The 8,952-nt window shown below is 52.1% G+C and overlaps 1 protein-coding gene across 1 annotated transcript in view; it reads left to right on the top strand.

The window, feature by feature from the left end:
* The first annotated feature begins 1,298 nt into the window (after nucleotides 1-1,298).
* SMIM14 (small integral membrane protein 14) overlaps nucleotides 1,299-8,952 on the top strand; it is a 61,716-nt gene continuing 54,062 nt past the window's right edge. The window contains exon 1 of the mRNA XM_055139774.1: nucleotides 1,299-1,515. The gene's annotated coding sequence lies outside the window, so the exon portion shown is untranslated. The remainder of the gene's footprint in view (nucleotides 1,516-8,952) is intronic.

The following is an 8,952-nucleotide window of genomic DNA, read 5'->3' as shown; positions in this document are numbered from 1 at the left end:
GGAATTACTCCTGGTGGTGCTTGGGATGCTGGGAATTGAACCCATGTCGGCCGCATGCAAGGCAAACGCCCTACCCGCTGTGCTATGGTTCCAGCCCCACCTCTCTAAAATCTTATTTTACCACTGGTCCCATTTCCTTTCTTCTTTCCCTCCCATTCCTCCCTTCTTTCCATCCTTCCTTTCCTTTTTTTTTTTTTTTTTATTCTGGGCCACACACAGCAATGCTCAGGGGAAACTTCTGGCTCTGCATTCCAGAATTACTCTTGGCGGTACTTGCGGGGACCATATGAGATGCCAGGGATCAAACCCAGCTTTGCAAGGCAAGCACCCTGCCTGCTGTACTATCGCTACGACCCCATAACCCTAATTTAAAGTTTGCCAATTCATGGATTTAAGAAAAAAGCACAGTACCCCTCCATTTGCCAACAACAACAACAAAACAAACAAAACCCCAAACCCAGTTTCCCCAACCCCTAAAGCTCAGCAGGGCCACTGGAAGGCCGGAATGACAGAGGCCCCCAATCTGGTCTAAGACTGAAACGAGGTTTTTCTTCGCTTCCACTTCACATCCCACCAATGATTTCTCTTATTCCATATAAGGTCAAAGCCATGAAGCCCGGGACCGGCGGCCTCCAGTTCCCAGTTCCCCTTCTTCACCACCTCTTGCTCTTTTGTGACATCCAGGCTCCTATGCCCAACTTCCTCTGGGTGACACGGCACAGGGGCGAGGGCGCTGGCCTGGCACGAAGCCCTCCGGGGTTTGCTCCCGGCACAGCCCAAGGTCCCCGGAGCCTCGCCGGGAGCGGTCCCTGAGCTCGGAGCCAGGTAAACCTTGGGCGCTACCAGGTGCGCCCCCCCGCCCCCGTGTACCACCAGTCTCCGGCCAGGGGTGTGCGTGGCTCAGCGGCAAGGCGCAGGGTGGTGCATGAGCGCGGCCCGTGTTTCCAACACTGGGTGCATCCCAAGGCCTCAAATAAGAAGACCCCCCATCCCCGCCCCCACCCCATCCTCCCGACAGCTGCACCCCGGCTCGGCCCACCTCTCCGCGCCCACCGCGGTTTTCCTACAGACCCCGGAGGGGCCGATCGGCTGGGCCACCGGGAGGCGCTCGGCAGAGGGTTCGATCCCCCCGATCCCCACCCCACCCCCACCGCGGACGTCACACAGGCCCCCGGAGCCTGCTCAACCCCCGCGCCGCTCGCCCCCCGCGCCGGAAGCCCGCTCCCCGCCCCGTCCGCGCCGCGGCCCGCGGCCCCGTGACGCCCGGCCCGGCCCGCCCCCCGCGCATGCGCGCCGGGCCCGCCGGCCGCCCGAGCCGCTGCAATCTGTTGCGCGGCCGCCCGCGGGAGCCGGCAGATCCGGGTCTCGTGGCCTAAAGTGACGTGGGCAATCGAACCAAAACAGAGGAGGGGAGGAAGCCGGCGGCCAGCAGCGGCGGCGGCGGCGTCCCGAGAAGGCTCCCGGGTCCCCGGCGCGCATCCCCTCCCGCCTCCGTCGCTCGGGTGCTCCGGGCGGGTGAGTGTCTTTCCCCCTTGCACCCCACCCGGACTCCCCGCCGCGCCCTCGCCCGGGGCTTCGCGAGTGCGGGGGGCTTGGCGGGGACTGCGGCAGGCGGCGGGCGGGGGCTGCCGCTGCCCTGGCTGCTGCTGTCGCTGCTGTCGCCGCTGCTGGGGGTGGCCCCCCGGCGGGGCCGGCTGGGCTGGGAAGTGGACGCAGCTTCGGAGTGGGGGGGGGGGTTGACTTGTCTTCAGGGCCGGACAAGTCAACTCGGGTGGAGACGTAGCATGGAGTTAGGACATGCACACACACACACACACACACACACACACACACACACACACGCACACACACAGACTCAGAGCTGCTGGAAGGAGAAAAACGTCGCAAGCTCTTGAAATCCACACGCGGGTCCTTGCACACACACACACACACACACACACACACAGACTCAAAGCTGCTGGAAGGAGAACAACCTCGCCTGGAGTTAAGACACACACACACAGACACACACACACAGACACACACACACACAGAGACTCAGAGGTGCTGGAAGGAGAACAACCTCGCAAGCTGTCGAATCCACACCACGCGCCTCGGTGCCCGGTGCCCCCTCTCCGGGTCCGGGCACGCCACCGGGATGCGCCCTTTGTTGGGGTGGACGAGGCAGGGAGGCCGCCGAGCCCAGAAGTGGGAGTCGGCCGGCATTCTCCTCCTCTCCCGTTCTCTCCCGGGCCCTGCCGGCGTGGGGGCGAGGGAAGGGCTCCCGGCCGGGTGGGCGCCGAGCGGGGCCCCGGCGCGGGCCGTGCCCGGGGCGCGGCAGCCTGGAACCTGCCGGATCCGTGTGCCGGGAAGTGGCTGCAAGTTCCGTGTCGCCGGCTCCCGCCGACGTTTTCCAACGTGGCTGTTTCCTTCTGGAGCGCCGTCAGGATTTTCGCGTGGCCAGGGGTGGTCCACTCCGGGAGGGGCGGGCGCGTGGTTTTCAGTTGTCCGGTTTGGTACATCGGAGAGACGGGGCCTTGACCCAGAAGACCTTTGCTTTTGTTTTGTAATTTTTCTGCATCGGGCTAGTTGGGTGAACTTGACGCATGCAAGAGCCGAGCTTCCACTTCTTCCTGCTGTTGGCAGACTTTGGTTGGCAGCTGTACTCGGTGGGGGTGATAGCATTGAGACCCTGCCCGGCGCCCTGGAGGTCGCAGAAAGCCAGTGCCCCCCCCCCCACCACCACGGGTGCCTGGCCACGTAGATCTGTCCAGCTCAGCCACTCTGGGCGCCCCACGGAGACCAGAAGACCAAAACTTCCAGTGCTGACTTGTTTGAAAAACAACAACAACAACATAAAACATTCCCTTCCTCCCCACCTCCTTAATTGAGGCTTTTCTTTGGTAAGCCTTAAGCTAGAAAAACAGAAGTACATGCCCAACGATTGCCTTGTACATCCTATCCAGCTACGTTCCTTAGGAGGTTGGCTCACTCCCTTCAAGGATCTTTGTGCTCTTGTGGTGGCAGATGGAGCCCTTCTAAGCAGGGTTTGGTGTGTGTGTGAACTTACCGGTGATTTTTCTTAGCATTGCAGTTAGAACCCTGCGGAGCTAACTGATTTCTCAAGTTTCTTGTTTAACCATTCGTGTTTATTGTAACTGAAGATTTTGGTGTATACGAAATAATTTGGGGTAATTGGAGAAAATGTTGATTATACTAGATAAGCAAAAAAATTTTTTCATTAATATTCATGCCATCCCCAAGTCATCCAAGTATTAGTAAGAGGTTTTTTTTTTGGTTTTGTTTTTGGGCCACACGAAGTGATGCTCAGGGCTTACTCTTGGCTCTGTGCTCAGAAGTCACTCCTGGCGGTGCTCTGGACACCATATGGGATGCTGGGGATCCAACACTGGTCCACTCCACCGCTTCAAAGGGAATTGCCTTACCCACTATACTATGAAGCATCTGGGTCACATCTGGGTGATCAGACCTGCTCTGGATAACATACGTGGTGCTGGGGACTGAACCAGCTCAGCCGCGTGCAAGGCAAACACTGTAACCTGCTGTACACCTTAACCTAGCCAGGGCTTTTATTCTCCCAGACTTCCTTTTAAAATTTTGATGTCTTTTTATTGGATTTTGTTTTTATTTTTGATTTTATTATTATTTTTTAATTGAATTGTGGGGAGATATATAGCTACAAAGTTGTTCATGGGTTTAGTCATACATTGTTCCAGTACCTGTCCCTTCACTAGTGTGCATTTCCCTGTCACCAATGTCCCCAAGCCCCCTCCTTCCCCAGCCTGCTTCTGTGATGTCTTTATATACCCAAATGGTAACATACTGCGTGTGCTTTTCTGGAGCCTGACTCGTACACAGTTGCATTTCTTTGTGTGACAAAATTGAAATTTTTGCAGATATTTACAGATAAAATCTTTTGGACTTTAACGTGAAGGAAATAGCCAAAGGCTGTTGAGCAAATACTAATAAGCGAGATTGTGGTCCTAAGAGGCGTCCTTTCAAATTTATGCTATGGTAAGATTTAAAAATTGATATGCAGTTGCGTGTCAACAGTAATGCTTTGCTGAAGTCTCAGATAAGAGGCCCAGAGGAGCCTGACTTGATAACATGGAACTTTAAAAAGTTTTCACTAATTTAGTGATTTGATTCAGAAAAATGTTTGTTCGGTTCTAAACCTCGAGAGCCCTCTGTGTTGCAGAAGCTGTCCAGCTGTCCAGGCCACTGGCATTTAGGTCGTGGAAGATTTCACTTTACAAATCAAACTTAGTTTGTTTTATTAACACTGAGTCTTGGTTGTGTGCCCAGCTAGCCCGTTGCTTTATCAGTGGCACCAGAAATAAAGGAAATGTCTCCTCCTTTTGGACTTCAAAGATAAGTGTATTCACTGGAGTCTCCTATATGTACACTAATAACTTACTATTTTTTTTTTTTTTTTTTTTGCTTTTTGGGTCACACCCGGCAATGCACAGGGGTTACTCCTGGCTCTGCACTCAGGAATTACCCCTGGCGGTGCTCAGGGGACCATATGGGATGCTGGGAATTGAACCCGGGTCGGCCACGTGCAAGGCAAACACCCTACCTGCTGTTGCTATCACTCCAGCCCCCACTATTGGGTTTTTTTTTTAACCAGTAAATTGAACTAAAATCTTTACATCTCTCTTTTCATTCTGTATCACTTGGGTTATTAGTCCAGATGCTTACTAATGATCTTGGTGGTTTTCACTGATTTGCCCTCATTTACCAGTGTCTTGTTTTTTATTTTTTAGGCTACTGCTGGTGATGCTCAGAGGCTATTCCTGGTAGTTCTTGGGGGACCATATAGGATAGCTGGGTTGAGCTCTGGCCAGCTGCATGCAAAGCAAGCGCCCTACCCCGTACTCTCGCTCCGGCCCTTCAGTTATCCGTGTTACAGCCAGGTCTGCTTTCTGTGACCACTCCCCGCCTGGCCTGCTGTGGTGCCCTCCAACGATGGCTTTTGAGCCTTAGCGATCCTTTCAGTTGCAAACCAGATCTTATTGCCTTGTTGAAAGCCTCCTGTCAAGTTCAGAATCTGATCTAACCTTCTTGCTAAGCCGTGCCACGTTTTGGCTCTGCCTCTCTTACCTTCTGACCGTGTTGCCCCTGCTGCCACCAGGACCCCCGGCCACGGCTTGCCTGCCTATGTTCTAGTTCCATCAGCATCGCCCCTGCTGTGCGCGGAGGCTTCAGTGCTCTCCTTCAGCTTTGTACTGACTGATTCTGTGTCGCCATCCAGGTCTCTGTTCAGATGTGGGCACTTTAAAGTGATTGCAGTCAGGTTATCTCTTTACTCACCTCCTTTCTCACCTCCTTTCACCTCCTCTCCTCTTCTATCCTCTCCTCCCCTCCCTTTCCTTTTCCTCTCCTCTACTTTCATATACTTTCCTCCCCTCTGCTTCCCTCCCCTCCCTTCTCCCTTCTCTCTTCTTCTCCCCTTCCCGCCCCTCTCCTCTCATTCAGGTGTTTGGGCCACACCCTGGGGCTCTCAAGGCTTACTTCTGCCTCTGCATTCAGAGATTATTTCTAGCATAGCTCTGGGGATCGAACCCAGGTCAGCCGTGTGCAAGACTAAGTGCCTTGTGTGCTGTACTATTGCTCTGTCACTATCACTTTTTTTTCTTTTTTGACTTTTTGGGTCAAGCCTGGTGATGCTCAGGGGTTACCCCGGCTCTGCACTCAGGAATCACTCTTGGCGGTCCTTGGGGGACCATATGGGAGCCTGGGATTGAATCTGGGTCGGCCATATGCAAGGCAGACGCTCTCCCCACATTATCATTACTCCAGCTCCCCTATCACTTTTATTTATAACATTTCATCACTCCTGGGAATTTCCTTGATTAAAATTTTTTTTTGGAAACACCCAGATATTCTGTGGTGGCGTGGGTATGGGGCGGGTGTGTGGCGGGGACAGGATTAGGCAATGAAGAAGATCTAACCTGGGCTTTCTGCATACAAAGCGTGTGCACCAGCGCTTGGCACTGTCTCCCTAAGTCTGTTAATCACTGAACTTGTGTTTTGCCATGTTTATTTTGGGGCTGTACCCAGTGATGCTCAGGGGTTACTCCTGGGTCTGCACTCAGGTGTTGCTCAGGGGATCGTATGGGATGCCGGGGATTGAACCCGGCTGTGTGTAAGGCAAGTGCCTTCCCCGCTGTACTATTGCTCCAACCCCTCAGCCATGTTGCTGTAATGGGCGAGAAAGTGTTTTCTGTCCCGCTTCTAATCTTGTTCTTAATGAAGTGCCCTTTTTCCTGAAGTTTGTACATGGTTAAAGTAAAAGTACATGCAGCCAACCCCATTTCGATCCCTAGCACCACATACGTTTTCCTGAGCACTGCCCAGAATGAATGACAACCAGGAGTAAGCTCTGGGCAGCATCAGATAGTAGCCCCCAAAACCACCCCCTGCACTTGTGCATTGAGAGATGACTTTGAGGAATAGTCCCAGGACAGTTGAGTCCTCTTGCTTCCTTGTACTGAGTACTCACCCAGTAATTCCATTTGGGATATTTTCTCCTGGTGCAGTACCTTGCATTCCTCACTCCCAAACCCTTCTGCAACATCTTTACTTTCACCTGCCGGTATTTGAATTCTTCCTACACAGTCTTTATTAGTTTTTGTGGGGGGCTTCTGTGTGGTGCTAAGAAAGTCTGTGGACTCCACCAGTGATTCTCTCCCTCCCTCCCCCCCCTCTTTCTCTCCTGCTGGCTCGCTCTCTCCCTCTTGTGTTTTGGGCTAAGCCTGCCAATACGCAGGGATTACTATGAGCATTGCTTGGGGACCATCAGGGATGCCTGGGATTGAACCTGGGTTGGCCACATGCTGGGCAAGCACCGTCCCCACCCGCCAGTGGTTCTTGGTCACGGGTGCTGACAGTTCAATACTAGGGTCCGAGGATTCTGTGCAACTCAGGCTCTGCAGTGCCAGGGAGACCTGGGCCATCCTGTCAGTGCTGGGGGTCCCCAGCGCTGCATCCAGCGTTGCTGGGGGATGTGTGGAGCTGGGATGCTGGGTCGGGCACAGTAGGCATGCGTCCTTAGTGCTGTACTATCTCCCGACCCCTACTTAAAAATATGCATATTTGGGGCTGGAGAGATAGCACAGCGGGTAGGGCGTTTGCCTTGCACGCGGCCGACCCGGGTTCAAATCCCAGCATCCCATATGGTCCCCTGAGCACGGCCAGGGGTAATTCCTGAGTGCAGAGCCAGGAGTAACCACTGTGCATCGCCAGGTGTGACCCAAAAAGCAAAAAAAAAAAAAAAAAAGCATATTTAATATGCAGATTTTAAACTATGCATATTGATTGGGGGGGCCATACCCGGTAGTGCTCAGAGGCTACTCCTGGCCCTGTACTCAGGAATCACTCCTGTTTCTCTATTTTTTTTTTTTTTTGGAGGGGTCACACCTAGCTTACATCTGGCTTTCCGCTCCAGGGTCACTCCTGGAAGGGCTTACAGGATGCTGAGGGTGAAACCTGTGTGGGCCATGTGCAAGCCAAGCTCCCTATGTGCCGTGCTATGGCTCTAGCGCCCTACAGTTTGGTTTCTGGGTGGGACTCCACACCTGTGGTGCTTCGAGGAACATGCAGTACTAGGTTAACCCTGGGACTCCCACTTCAGGCACTGGAGAGATATTACAGCTAATAGGATGTTTGTCTATCAGCTGATCTGGGTTCAGATCCCCGGCATCCCCTGTGCCAGGAATACACATAAACAACTTTGCGAACCAGTGTTTACATAAAGTATAGGGGAAAGGTTAAATGAATAGGCATTGGGCTGGAACTGGTAGCACAGTGGGTAGGGTGTTTGCCTCGCACACGGCTGACCCAGGTTGATCCCGAGCATCCCATATGGTCTCCCAAGCACCGCCAGGAGTAATTCCTGAGTACAGAGCCAGGAGTAACCCTTGGGCATCCCTGGGTGTTGCTCTAAAACCAAGAAACAAACAAAAAAATCAAAGCTCCCCTCCCCCAAACAAAACCAAACCTGTGCTCCAGCCTGGTGAGCGTCTTTCTCTCCAGCTCTCATTGTTCTTTTTTTTTTTTTTTGGTCACACCCAGAGATGCACAGGGGTTACTACTGGCTCATGCACTCAGGAATCACTCCTGGTGGTGATCAGGGAACCATATGGGATGTTGGGAATTGAACCCGGGTCGGCCGGCCGAGTGCAAGGCAAACGCCCTACCCGCTGTGCTATTGCTCCGGCCTCTCATTGTTCTCTTTAGACTGACATCAGATCATCATGAACTGTAGATCTGTAGATTCTCACACAAGTGCCCTCTCAAAAGAGGTGGAGGGGGAATTACATTAGATTGTGTATTGACTTTTGGGGAGGGAACTTAATCCAAAGAAGTACTGGTTGTCTTTCTTCCTAGTCTTTAAGCCTGTCTAACTGTAAAATTTAGATTACTGAATTACTGGTGACCTTTAACTGCTTTCTGTCCTAACTCACCATAAACTTCTGTAAATAGCTGTCAATTCACTGGCTTTTTTTTTTTCTTTTTGGATCACACAGGGTTTGTTTCTGGTTCTGCACTCAGGAATTACTCCTGGCAGTGCTTGGGGAACCATATGGGATGCTGGGAATCGAACCCGGGTTGGCCGCATGCAAGGCAAATGCCCTCCCCACTGCACTGTAACTCTGGCCCCAAGGCATTTAATGTTCCAACACCACGAGTGTGACTTTGCTTAATATTTTTTGTTCCAACAAAACTTTAAGAGATAGCAAATAGAATGATCAGAAAATAAGTCAGTAAGAGCCAGTTTTTGATTTTAACCTATGTAAATAAAATCCTTTAATACAATATAATAAAATACTTATTCTCATTTATGTAAGTTCTCAACTCGAGTCTAAAGTATACTGCATTAAATTTTTATTTTATATTTGGATTTCATTATGGTAATAATCATACCTTACCTGTCGTTAATAAAACTTT

Source organism: Sorex araneus, chromosome 5, assembly GCF_027595985.1.
Source record: "Sorex araneus isolate mSorAra2 chromosome 5, mSorAra2.pri, whole genome shotgun sequence".
NCBI classification, from domain to species: Eukaryota; Metazoa; Chordata; class Mammalia; order Eulipotyphla; family Soricidae; genus Sorex; species Sorex araneus.
Note: the sequence above shows the minus strand (reverse complement) of the source record. Positions and strands in the feature narration are given on the sequence as shown.